Source organism: Eschrichtius robustus, chromosome 5 (assembly GCF_028021215.1).
Source record: "Eschrichtius robustus isolate mEscRob2 chromosome 5, mEscRob2.pri, whole genome shotgun sequence".
NCBI lineage: Eukaryota > Metazoa > Chordata > Mammalia > Artiodactyla > Eschrichtiidae > Eschrichtius > Eschrichtius robustus.
The window spans coordinates 71,623,588-71,637,797 of record NC_090828.1 but is presented as its reverse complement, the minus strand read 5'-3'; the positions used below and the strand labels follow the sequence as shown (position 1 = coordinate 71,637,797).

At 37.9% G+C, this 14,210-nt stretch overlaps 1 protein-coding gene across 5 annotated transcripts in view; it reads right to left on the bottom strand.

The window, feature by feature from the left end:
* The window catches only part of RBMS1 (RNA binding motif single stranded interacting protein 1), a 208,018-nt gene that overhangs the window by 179,737 nt on the left and 14,071 nt on the right, over positions 1 to 14,210 (bottom strand). The window lies entirely within an intron of this gene.

Below are 14,210 nucleotides of genomic sequence, written 5' to 3'. Positions count from 1 at the left end.
AGTGTCCCCAGGTGGCTATCACAAGTAAACCCAAATCCACAAATCCCCTCCAGAAGAACAGGACTTTCACCCAGGCTGGCAACCCCTCAAACATGCCACCAACCAGACAATGCACTCTGATTTCAGGGAAGGTTAAGTATTGGGGGGAAATGTGTACACTTGGAATTAAGGAAACGCAGTAGCTGTTTTCTTAAAAAGAATAAGATGATATTATATATGGATCTGGGTCACTCAACAAGTATTTATTCGTATGTGTCCACTATATGTATAACAGAGGTTTCAAAGCAATTTGAAGGCACGACCCATGCTTGCAAGCAGCTTACTAACAGTCTCTCTGGGAACATAGATTCGTGTTTCTATCTGATTTACTTTTGGATTGTTTTGCCAAAATGGTTAGAGTGCTATCCCAAAATGGTTAGAGGAGTAAATGCACAGGTCCCCCCCCTTCTTGGGTCTGTTATTTTATGGTCTAGCATTGAAAGGTTGTCTTTAGTCTGCTTTTTTGCCATACACCTGAAACACTGTAAATCAACTATACTTCAATAAAAAACAAACAAATAAATAGCTTTAATAGAAGTAAGCTTATTTTCATTCCTCCAATTTCAACAAAAAACATATAAACTACTTTCTGATAACTTTGATTAGCTCTCATTCAAAATAACATTATTATGTACAGCATGTGGAACATGCAATTTTGATCATTTGGTTAAAATATATAGCATAAGTAAATATGATTAACTTCTTTTTTATATATAAATTTATTTTATTTATTTATTTTTGGCTGCGTTGGGTCTTCGTTGCTGCGCGTGGGCTTTCTCTAGTTGTGGTCAGCAGGGGCTACCCTTCGTTGCGGTGCGTGGGCTTCTCATTGCGGTGGCTTCTCTTGTTGCGGAGCACGGGCTCTAGGTGCACGGGCTTCAGTAGTTGTGGCACGTGGGCTCTAGAGCTCAGGCTCAGTAACTATGGCGCACGGGCTTAGTTGCTCCGTAGCATGTGGGATCTTCCCGGACCAGGGCTCGAACCCGTGTCCCCTGCACTGGCAGGTGGATTCTTAACCACTGCGCCACCAGGGAAGTCCGCTGTGGCACATTAACTTCTATCTTGGGCAGGAAAGTTGGAGGGAATTTTATCCTTAAGCCTTTTTTAAAAAACTGTAAGAAATCATTGAAGCAACTTTTACTCATTAATTCAGCTTTGAACAGTGAACACCTAATTTACTGACCACGAGAAATTTGAACTCTTGCATGAAAAGAGGTAGCAGGGCTAGCTTAGTAACAACCCACTGAAAAAATTATTTGTTAGCATTAGTTCTGCCCTTACCCATGATACAGTCAGTATTTACCTGTGTTGGGATTATTACATGTATACATGCCAAAACCCAGACCCAGGGGACCCTTAAACAAAAAGTCTCTGTTTGATGCCACTTCACGGGAAATGTTCTGTTACCATCATCTGAAGGAACACAGGTTTCTCCTCCTAAGACAAAACCACTTGATTTCATGCCTTTATACTCTTCTTACAATGCCCTCAGTCCCCACTCTGAAGTACCACATGTCCAGAAAGTCATTTAAAATAGACAAAATGATTGACTTGGTAACTGTTTACAAGCAAACGTTAAAGAGAATCTCAGGGAATAAACTACATACAAATTAGACATATTACAGGTACACACTCTCAAATTCCACGTGGCCTGGCTCATGTTTACACATTAGATCATTCCTTTTTTTTTAAATTGAAGTATAGTTGATTTACAATGCTTCAGGTGTACAGCAAAGTGATTCCGTTATACTTATATATTTTTTTTCAGATTCTTTTTCATTACAGGTTATTACAAGATACTGAATATACTTCGCTGCGCTATACAATAGGTCCTTGTTGTTTATCTATTTATATATTGTAATGTGTATCTGTTAATCCCAAATCCCACCCCCCGACACCGCTTTTCCCTTTGGTAACCATAAGTTTGTTTTCTAAGTCTGTGAGTCTATGTCTCTTTTGTAAATAAGTTCATTTGTATCATTTTTTTAAGATTCCACATATAGTGATATCTACAGAGATAGATCATTCTTCCATAGCATTTTCAGTCTCTTGTCCAAATCTACCTTCATTCTCAACCTTAACTCAAACCAGAATCCTCTCTGTCCGCCTCCCTGGATGTGAAAAAACCAGAGGTTCTTGCCTGGGTCTGATTCTCATCCCCTGGGTCCTTGCTCCCACCATAGCCCTGACTCCGGGCTTCCCTGGACTCTGCCCATGCATGTTACGTGGCCCCTGATGGCTACTCAGGGCTTCGGGGCCCCAGGGACGTCCAGCATCTTCTAAACTCGTCATTTCTCTAGTAGTTTTCAGCTTCTTCCAGGTTGGACAACCCTCCACCAGAATCACTATCCAAAGCTTTCTAATTGCCCACATTGGTACCCACCTTCCCACGGGGTGTTTTTCTTCAGGGAGCCACTAATCTCAGCATTTATATCTGGCCCTTCTGATTTCTCTCAGGACCTTATTGGTATCCCTATAACTAACTCTCACTCAAGCCACAGGATTATGCAAACAACTCAGAAATTATTCTTGGGAAGCATCAAGAGAGTTGTCACAAGATATATAATTATAGGAGATACACATTCTGTAATGTAACTCCACAAGTGAGTAAAAGAGAGATTTCAAAAAATAGAATAAAGTTAAGGAGACAAAAAGCTGACCTCGTAGTGAATAGATAAAACAATGAAGGGGGCGGGGCTATACATTTCTGAAAGGCAGAGTGAGACAAGATTCTTAATAAAAGATGCTCAGGCTGCATCGGCAGCCTCCTAATGCAGATAACTATGATTTTCACTGAGTGCAGTGCTCCAGAGCCAAGGCGATAAAACTGCACATAATTATTTTTAAATCCATGAGGCTGCTGTGCGGGTGTAGATGTAAAAGAAAAACAAATCCAAGCTGGTATTCTGCTTGGAATAGCTCCACATCACACTCCCCAAATATTATTCTGTTCACCCAATTTATTTTTACTTTCTAGCATATGTTAATTAACTATATTATAGATTTTTTCAATTGTCAGTATAAAACAGTGACATCATTCATTTCCCACAGGGCCTAGTACATGGGTGTTTTCTTGATTATATGAAAAGAGACAATATTTATAGATTAAATTTGTTCTATTTATCAAGCACACCAATTTGTTGTTCTCTTCCCATTTTTCTGTTGTTTAATATGAGGCCCATTCATACTTAACTATATATTCTATTTTAACAATTGTGATTTGCATACACATAAACTTCTTGGAACAGTGCCTGGCATAGAGTAAATATTCAAAAAATGTCAGCTGTAATCATTAGCATTATTATTTTTGTTACTGTTGCTCAAAACAATTTACCTTACTACAATGCAGTCTCTCATCGCCTACACCTGCAGCTGTGCAGGATGAATTTACATAGTACTTGAGTCTTATAAAGTGGAATTCCAAATTCAAATAATTAAGGAAAAAACATAGAATCACTTTGCCTAGGTGTCTTTTGTACATATCACAGGCACATTTGATTTTGCACTTAAATATTTTCGTGGTCAGTAGTGAAAAGAACTGTTTAACACTGAAAGAATATTTGAAAGAATATAGACAGCATCTTCGTTAGGTACTGTCTATATTCTTAGTTAGGGGTTTTCAAGAAATCTCTGACACAGTAGCCACAGAATCCACTTTAAAATATATTCAGAAAAAGCTTTATTATGCTTAGAGTTCCCCTCACTTCCAACCCATTTGTTTTGCATCTGCTGGATTAATTTCCCTGAAATGTTGCTGTTTCTCAGCTTAAAACCTGTAATCGCTCCCTACTGCCCAAAGGATAAAGCAAGAACTTTTCATCCGCCTTGTCTTCCTACATGGATGCTAGGCTCTCTGCACTGCTCTTCTAGACCACCCCAAACGTACCAACGCTATTCTGCCACTGACGCCGCTGATCATCACCATGCTATCAAAGCTGAGCACAGATGTTGCCCCATCCACAGAGATGTTTTTCATTTATCCTGAAGTGAAGAAGTCTGTTTCTCCACCTTCCCATAGACCACTCTCCTCATACCATCCACAGCCCTCAACTCAAACTGTGAATGGCTATTAATTACATACTATTTCCCCTAGTTGTATTGTACTCTCTCCAAGAGTGGGGATATGTCTTCTGACCTGCGAATCCTCCATAGGCCTGGGTAAGAGTATTTGTGCAATGAACATTAGAGTGGAAGGAAATGTAACAGGAAACCCACATGAGAATCATGACATAATTCTTTTAAGTTCTAAGAATGGTCTCTCTCAGACTCATGTCCCGCTTAACTTAACATTTTTATATAAAATTTGAAAGAAGTGGTACGCATTGAAATGCCACATCTGCATACACCACTCTTTCCTGTCATCACGACACATACTGTGCTGATGAGGCTGAGAAAATGGGAAAGTGAGTCAAAAAGGTGACAGATGATCTTCAATATCCATGAGTAAGACTAACACAGCCCACTAAACTACCAGCTACAACTGGAACGGTGTCCGGGAGTCATTTGGGACCACCTGAAAGGTGGCAGCCCAACATGAACCACAACCCCAAAGAGCAATGAACATGGGGCATGGCGAGCTATTTAATGGAAATATAATCGAAAATCTAATGTTACTATGCACAAAATTCAAGTGCATTAGGTTACTCTGTGAAGTTGTAATTATTGCCCTTCCAAACAACTAAACTAAATTATAAACTAGAATGATTCAAAGAAAAGAAATATAAAATTAGGATTCTTCGTTCTGGAAAAATATTAATTTGAAAGAGATATTTTTAAAGTTTATAAAATCAAAACCAAACTTAGTCCTGAAATTATGAAAAGAAAGGAATAGAGGAAACATTTGAAGTGTGTATTTTCTTGAAAAAAAAAAAAAAAAAAAAGGAATCCAGTAGTACTGCACAAATGTATGTGGATCCTATTGCTCTGAGTGTCCTTAAACACGTAAGCGGGTGCAAGAACAGTCTAGTCATACAGATGATCGATTCACTGGTTATTTAAAGGATACTTGGGGCATCTGGTTGACCCTGTCCAAATAGGGTCAAAACCATGTTTGGGAAATCCTTAGTCTAATTCAATATAATCTTTCAGTTATTCTAATTAAGAGTGGAGGCCCACCAGGTATTTAGAGAAGTGGAGAGAAGGATTCATGCTACAAACGAAAGTAAAGGACAAAAAGTGGTCTGTATTGAAGGTTCTAAACTACAAATTTCAGGCCAGGATTAGGGAGAGGCAAACATTTCATTTTTTACTGAAAAAATCCTATTTCAGATAACCTTTTATGTTCTGAGGTGCTTTAACACTCAGTCATTCAAATATCCTGCAAACTTTTCATATACAAGTTGACAGTCCTTTTTTGTTTGGCCACTTAACAGGTCAACTTTCTGTCAAGCAGTTCAAACCTCTCTGGAAACATGCTTAACAAATTCCCAAATTTTAGACAACAGACTAGAAAACAGAGGCAAAAACAGCTGGAGTCATTGGCTCCAGTGATCTAAACTGAGCTCAAATCTTCCTCTTGATATTGAGTCATGTGATTACAGCTATGCTTTATTTTGGCCTCAATGTAAACTAATTTTCGGAATTATAAAGCCAAACACATCCCTGGGAAGCCTATAGGAAAAAAATACTACAGGGAAAATCCAATACATGTATTAAAAATATATATTTATATAACTGAAAGACAGAACTATAAATCAATCTCTTAAATATTTCCACTTTCCAAAAACAAGAAATTGCTTCAGTTGTGTATCTTTCCCTCTTGTGGTTGCACTGAAGGATCAACCCTTCTGGTCTAGCTGTAACTATTAAATTGACCTAATCTAACTTCAAGGAAACATGATGTGGATTTAACACAGCCTATGTTTGGTTTCATTTTAATCTATGATATTCTGTTGCCTCTTTACCTTTGTTATTTTTGATAAATGTCTGAAAGTGGGAACCAGGAAGTGCATTTTATATTAATTTCTAGTGTAAACGTATCTTCAAACAAATAAATTCACTTTGTAATAAATTTTTTTTTTAAATGAAAGCTTCTTTATTTATTTATTTTTGGCTGTGTTGGGTCTTCGTTTCTGTGCGAGGGCTTTGTCTAGTTGCGGCGAGCAGGGGCCACTCTTCATCGCGGTGCGCAGGCCTCTCACTGTTGCGGCCTCTCTTGCTGCGGAGCACAGGCTCCAGACGCGCAGGCTCAGTAGTTGTGGCGCACGGGCTTAGTTCCTCCGCGGTATGTGGGATCCTCCCAGACCAGGGCTCGAACCCGTGTCTCCTGCATTGGCAGGCGGATTCTCAACCACTGCGCCACCAGGGAAGCCCCTGTAATAAATTTAAACACAATCTGCCTTGTTTATAGAAGCTTACATAAAAGTCCAAAGACCTGAGTACTTAGGCTCAGTTGCAAACAAAATAAAAGTATGACATTCTTTGACAAAGAAATAATTCTCATTCGGTGATCCCTTTATTATTGCTATCTTTAGTTTCCATGCGGGTTTATGTGAATAAAATAAAATAAAATCCTACATGCACTTAGACAGAATTACAAATGAATGTTCTCTACTCCTGTTTATGTTAAGAGTTCCAAGAATGACTATCATGTGAGCATAATGGCGGTCTTTTAGCAGTGCTGACATAAAAGGGCCGTTCCACTGTGTTGTTTAATTGTATATATTCCAATGCTAGGCAACTCTCCAAACCTTACTGTAAACATTGTATAAGGTCTGTAAGTTCAGCAAAATAATGGAGTTCAGGCTTTTTACAGTTAATTCCAAGTGACAGCTGACTTCTTTTTAGGATTTGATATATTGTTTGCCATGATTAGTGCAGATTGCTTTGTCACATAAAACAAGCTAACATTTGGAAACTCAGCCTAATGTTATGCTCTAAGGGTGTCATTTTTCTCCCCACGAAACTGACTTGGGGCAGTATTTTGTTTTCCAGGTCTATAGAAAAAGGTAATCTATTACAGTTTGTTGGGCTAAGGTTGGAGATATAGAAATATATAATCAATAGCTATACTGAACAGTTATTAAGTATACTGTTTATTGTGTTATAGCAATGGAGAGATTTTGTTAGTTGGATAGAAATTATACCTCAAAAGAATTTCTAGTCAAAATTCCTGTTTTTGTCCACTCAAAGTAGACACGAGTTTCTGTGCAATGATTACGGAGGAAGGAAAGGCAGAGAAACAGAATAAAAGGTAGTACATTCCTACCCTTGAGTTTTATAAGAATGAGACTCATTTACTGTTCAAAGGACATTGTTTATACATTCCAGACTTCCATCTTATAATTGCTCCAGGATTTGTAAAAAGGAAATCTCAGCAGGGCAGCAAAATTTATTCAAAGCAATAGCTGCACATAATTGGTATAAAATACCAGAAACAGTCTGCTCTGAAAACTCCTTTCTCAGCAATACAGATTTCTACCCCTTCAACTCTCTTTCTATATTCAAATAAAGTTTGACTTCTCTTCCATTACGTAAATCTTTCCTTCCCCTACCCAGATAATATTTTTAAAAGGTCCCATGAAGAATTTTCAATGCAAATGATGTAAGAAACTTTTTTGATGCCCCTTTGGTTTTATTAGTGTTTACCTGGTTACTATGGCAACAGATAAGTAGGCAGAACTCATGTTGTGGAAGAAAGCTGGTTTTATCTTTTATAATTTCCCAAAATATTATGAGTCAATTATGCGTTTTATCACACATAAAAGTGAGTTAAAATTTCATTGCTGTGTTAGTATCATCTCAAGAACTCAATTAAAGGAATAAAAAAAGGAAGCTTAAGTATGGATGTTATTATACAAACTTGAAAAATACATTAAAGGAAGGTGAGTCACAAAGTGTGATATATCCCATACATTAAACCACACCTTTCTTCAGCACATACCATATCATTGGTCTATAGTGTTTGTTGGGTTTCTGACAAAATTCCTTCAAAAATGAAATGGAAAGAGGCCAAATAACTGCATTTTCCTATTTAAAGTGCCGTTTCATTTTAAAAGTTACTTCAACAACTTCTTTTTGTATATTGATGAACAAGCTTACAGTAGCTATGCTAATTTAATACCACTTTACAATGCCATTTGATAGGATTTTAGCAGATGTTTCCTTACTGACACAAACAAGAATTTGTGGATGATTTTGTTGCTCTTTTTAGAAGAGAAAAAAAAATCTCCATGAAACTGGAAACATCACCTCTCAATATTAGGGACTGAAAAATGTTCTTGAGTGCTGATAGTTGTACAACAATGTGAATGTACTTAGTGCCACGGCATTATATACTTAAAAATAGTTAAAATGGTAAATTTTATGTTATGTATATGTTACCACAATAAACAAAACAAAAACATTCTTGAGTTTGTACAGCAAGAGTCATTTTTAAAATCTGCCATAATGACCTTAGACCTTGTTCACTTTAAAAGGCACAGTCTCATATATAATTCTTATGGCCTACTAAAGACCAATCAAATAAAGCACAATGTGGAAAAGGCAGGCGAAAGGTAGGCTTGAACAGAATAAGAATAATCAGAAACCAAATATCCATGAACTTAATGCCCTGAAAAATATTTTCAGTTGCATTACAAGTAATATGTCATATCCATGATGTAATCATCTGTTTTTCCTTATGGAATAATTATGAACTTCAAGTGATTGTTTTTTCAGATTCTGGACTTAGTGTAATGCAGATTTCTAAAGACAGGCTAAAAAGAAGAAAACTTTATAAAAATGGCCAAGAGAAATCTCAGATTTTATCATAAAGCTGAATATATATTATATATTATATGTATATAATATATTATATATATACAGTAAACCCAAGAAAATAAACAAAAAATGAAGACTCTAAATATCAAGATCTTAAAGAGAAGATATATACACCTTTAATACATCATTATTAATGATAAAATATAAATGATAAAATATGATAAATATCATATTTTCTTCTAGCTGGGTACATACTAGACTTCCTAGCTTCATTCTTTGAATATCTTCTTTGTAACAAATTGCCTAAGAATGGAAGCAACTAGTATGGTACAGAATATCTACATTATGGAAATAAATGTATTGTTTTTTAATTGAAGTAGACTTTTTAATGATGAGAAACCTGGACACAATGGTCTATTTTTAAACATAACTCAGTCTAAATAAACATAACCTATATCTGTAAAGCATATCCTATATAACATAAAAGGGTTTTTGCATCTTTTGCTTTACTTTTACTAGCCAAAAAGCTTTAGGACCAACTCCATCTTGGGTGTTTTTGATTTTTTTTCCCTTTACATTCTGGTCTCCAGTATTTGCAGGGTTCCTATACATGGAGACTAGCAATCTGAAAATCTGTAAATGCAGGATCCAACTTCTTACTTCAAAATGGATTTCACACAAAGATTAAATCAGGTAGCCCATACTTCCTTAAGAATTTACTAGAGCTGTATTGCCCAATATGAGAGCCACTAGCCACATGTGGCTAAACCTTTTTAGTGTCTTAGTCACACAGGCCACATTTTAAGTGCTTAATAGTCTCCACAGGGCCAGTGGACACTGCATCAGCCGGTGCAGATATAGAACATTCCCATAATTGTGGAAAGTTCTACTGGACAGAGCTGCACTAAAGGATTGCTTTAAAGAGCAATCTTCCCAAATTTACTTGAAATGAGGTGCTTTGGATTACTTTACAATGCCACTTCAAAGTATTTAATGTCAACACTTGTTTGGTTGTTTTCAATATCTATCTATTGTGTAAAGCAAGGTACAACTCCACTAGCAGACAATTTTCTTAGAAAGTTATCTGCTATTGATAGCAACAGGCCTGGCAAAATGCTTTGCACATAGTAGGCACTCTACTAAATACTGCTTAGCTCATTCAAGGAATAATACAGATTTTTAAGAAGGCAATAAGTAGCACTGTTAATTGAAGGAAAAAGAAAACTATTCATTAAGAAAAGTAGTAAGCAGCCATTTATTTATTTGACAAATATTTACTGATCCCCATTCCTCCATTTGCCTCTCCACCTTCTCCACCCTATTCTGTGCCCTGAGAGGCTGACCCATAATGCCCTGCATCAGAGGGACCCTCCTCCCTCTGGCTTCCTACGGATTCCAATTGGAGGCACTCGCAGGAGATCCAAAAATGGGAGGGAAGTGAGGGATGTCTGCCCAACCTAGGTTGGCCTTGGCCCTCAGCTAAGGTCACTGCTCCTCTCAGGCAGCCCTCTTCGCAGGGCTCCCCTTCTAGCTTCTGGGAACTGCTCCCACCTCTAGCCCTTCAGACCCTGTGTAGTAAAAATACCCATCTTTTGCTGGCCTCAGAACATGTCATTATCCCTTTGTGGTTTCCCTAAGTCCTGCCAACACATTTGTAAATATCCTTGTTTATTAAACATCCCTTGAATACCGAGTTTGAGTATGCAATATGTTTCCTGTCAAAACCCTGACAACTATAATCACAAACCCTTCCAGACACAGTTCTAGGCCCTTAGACACCTCCAGCTAATCCTAAAAAACATCGTTCTTAGAAATGTAGCCCTTTTAAAATATTTAATTGCTTTTCAATAATAATGCCCCATCCATATGTTATTCAAAAACTTACAAGTAAAATTTTCATTTGAATGGACCTCTCATTTCTTTTTTTTTTAAATTTATTTATTTAATTTATTTATTATTTTTGGCTGCACTGGGTCTTTGTTGCTGTGTGTGGGCTTTCTCTAGTTGCGGCGAGGGGGGGGCTACTCTTCGTTGTGGTGCATGGGCTTCTCATTGCAGTGGCTTCTCTTGTTGCAGATCAAGGGCCCTAGGCGCACGGGCTTCAGTAGTTGTGGCTCACGGGCTTCAACAGTTGTGGCTCGCAGGCTCTAGAGCGCAGGCTCAGTAGTTGTGGCGCACGGGCATGTGGGATCTTCCCGGACCAAGACTCGAACCCGTGTCCCCTGCATTGGCAGGCAGATTCTTAACCACTGTGCCACCAGGGAAGTCCGGGCCTCTCATTTCTATACACATTACATTTGTTATATTTAACTTGAATATTTTGTTTGTGTACTTCATGAAATGCTGATATGACAATGACAAACTAGCTTAATAGTAGTGATGGCCTTCTAGGCACAAACAAGGAGTCTAATAGTAAAGCTACAGATTGAGAAAATTATTTAGGTAATTTAGACTAAAAACCCGTTTTTATCGTAATCATGTGTGTATTTTAAGCATTAGCATTTCACCCCTAAAGAATTCTGGCTGTGCTTCATACTTCTCTTTATCATATTAGTAAACAATAGACATGGATTCAATTTAATAAACATTTATTTAACTACCTACTATGTGCAGAGCATTGTAATAGGCACAAAAAATGAACAAGGCATATTTCTTGTCTTAAGAATCTTACATTCTTATAAAGGAGATAAGATACACACAAATTACTGTTAACAAAATGATATATTAAACTGTTACTAAATTCAGTTTAAATACACATAAAACTTCATGCTATGCTTTTTCTTTCCTGATATTCTGACTTGTTCCATCTTATCTCCCAACATGTAAATTATATTACATTATAATGAAATTTATTACATATAGTCTAAATGAAATTCCACCTAGTGAAAGTTAACATATAATAAGGAATGAGGAAAGATCAAATTAGTAAACTCTTATGTCCCCATATTTTAAACATCCTAAAAACGAGATTTTATCAGCTGCCCAAGAGTAAGCATATAATAACCAATGCAGAACTAGATATATCTGCCTTAATAGGCCTGTACATTCTTTAAAACGTGAGTAAACTTTGCTCAAAAGCTTCGTGACATATTGAAAAAGTTAGATAAAAGGTTACTAAAAACAGAAACATTTAGTTTAGGAAGTAAACTTGGATCAGAAAAAAATTCCCTGTTTCTAAGGATAATAATTACTCCTGTGCTTACTGGAACCCTGACTTTCCTTTAAGTCACTCTGATGGAATACATATGTTTTTAACTTAGACAAACAATGTACATGACTTCTAAAGTGTCAAGCAGGCCCATCTTTCCTGCAATAATTAAATAAGTAAAGGAAATTCAAACACAAAGCTACCACTGTGTTTTGGGAGAGACTCAGAGCAATTTACACACACACATTATTAATAGCCAAATATGTTAGAGCAACATGGTGTTTTTTTGTTTCGTTTCGTTTTGCTTTGCAACATGTTGTTTAAAGATGATTCACTCACTCCACCTGACAGAACTTTCTGGCCCAAGAAATCAACTGCTCTGTAAAAGAGGCACCCTAAGATGTTTTAAAAAGGCACGTCTCTCCCCAATCTTTAAAAACACCACCACACTGGAAACCTCCTTGACTGTGACCCTTATCAACTACTAATGGTCCACAAACAATTTGTTTTCCTTACAGATAATGTAGTGGCCCTAATATGATGATTTTAAATCACCCACAGGCCTTTCTGTCATTTCCTTCTGTGCGTGCCATGGCTTCCAGAGTTTACCAGTCACGATGACACACACTAGTAGGAGGAAAACCATAAGGTTTGAACCAATCAGCACTGAGGGTTTTTGCAGCAGTGAGAAAAAAAACAAAACAAACACAAAAGGCTACTACAGTTGTACCTTTGCTCAATCATGCATTCCTCAGAAGTTGGTTGTAAACCTAATACGACAAAATAAACTCACCCTTTCCAACTGACTTAAGAAATTATTTCACAAACTATTTCTCTTAATATCTAATTACTCTTTAATAGGCCATGGCTCCTGATGGCTCAACTTTAAATTATACTTTCTGTCAAAGACTTAGAAATATGTAAGTGAACTTAGGGAGGCATTTTCACTGAAGAACGTTTTGTAAACTGTGGGAAAATCATTCTCTCTTATTTGCTTACTATATCCCAATTTCTCCTGTATTTGATTTCCCTAAAGTGAGGCATATGGCCAGGCATGTTCTTTCCAGCTAATGTATTTAATGAGTATATGATCCAAACAGCATGAGGGAAAAGCTGTATCCAAGTAGCACAATGGACCTGTTGATGCCTCCTACTGTGTGTTTTCTTTCTCTGAGGTCTTCTATGTAATTGACTAAAATGGAGCTCCTGAAACCCGATCCTATATAAATGCAGAAGGCTGTCAACTATGTTCAAACAACTCATGAAAAAAACAAGAGATACTAGAGACTAATGTGGAGTGCTTGGCATTAGGAAGAAAGTGGTTCCCATCAGAGCGGTGAATGAGAGGGTTGGCTTCAACAAAGAAAGGAGGTGCTTAATCAGAGCCTCTCTGGGTTGTGCTGTTGTTGTTGTTTTGGTGACCAAACAGGTTACAGCAGGTAGTGATGGCAAGACAGAGAAAGTGTAGCGAGAATGAAGTAGTCTGGAGTGTATCCTGCTAGTGTGGGAAGGCTCCAGGCGTGCTGAAAAAGTGAGAGGGTTTTGGCCCCAGACACAGGGCTATGAAAACAAAGACCCTTAGGAATGTGGTAAAGGAAGAATCCAGAAGGAGACAAGGCCTTGAATAGGCCAGAAGCCATGGTGGATGAGCAGGGCCCACCTACGGTAGCGCTACCCAGCTAACCTGTAGGGTTAAAAACAGGAGAACAAAGCAGAATCAGATCTGGACACTGTTGTGGCAAACCAGGAGAAGTGGCCGTGCTTGGGGAAGGAAGCGCAGAAGTCTGGCCGGCAGGGTGACCACTATTGGTTTCCAATCAGAAACCAGCTGGTGACGCTGGCCCCATTCACACCCCAGTCCAACCTCTGATAAGTTTCCTGGAATAGCTGCTAAAGCTGTGTGTGGCCTGCCTTCTTCCTTCCTTCCCTCCTTCAGGTCACAGCACTGGCCAGTCATGTGAGGTCTGGCCCTCCTGTCACTCCCCCTCCCCATCCCCCACCCCCCCCCTACTCCCCACCCCCTGGCTCTGGAACTCTACTCCTGTCTCTTCACTTTGGGTAGCTTTCCTCATCTGGAAAGTGAGTGGCTTGGATCAGATTATCTTAAAGTTCCTTCTAGTTCTAACATTCTGTGATTCTTGGATGTTATAAATTCCCAGAATCATAAAATTTAGAGTTGAAAGGGACTTCAGAAGTCACCTATTCAACCTCCTACTCAACCCAAGCTAACCCAGCCAGAACTAATAAGCTTTGAAAGTTCTATGTAGTTGTTTTTGGCTGGCTGAAGTCGGCAGTAATCAAAGCTTAAAAACCTTAAATATAA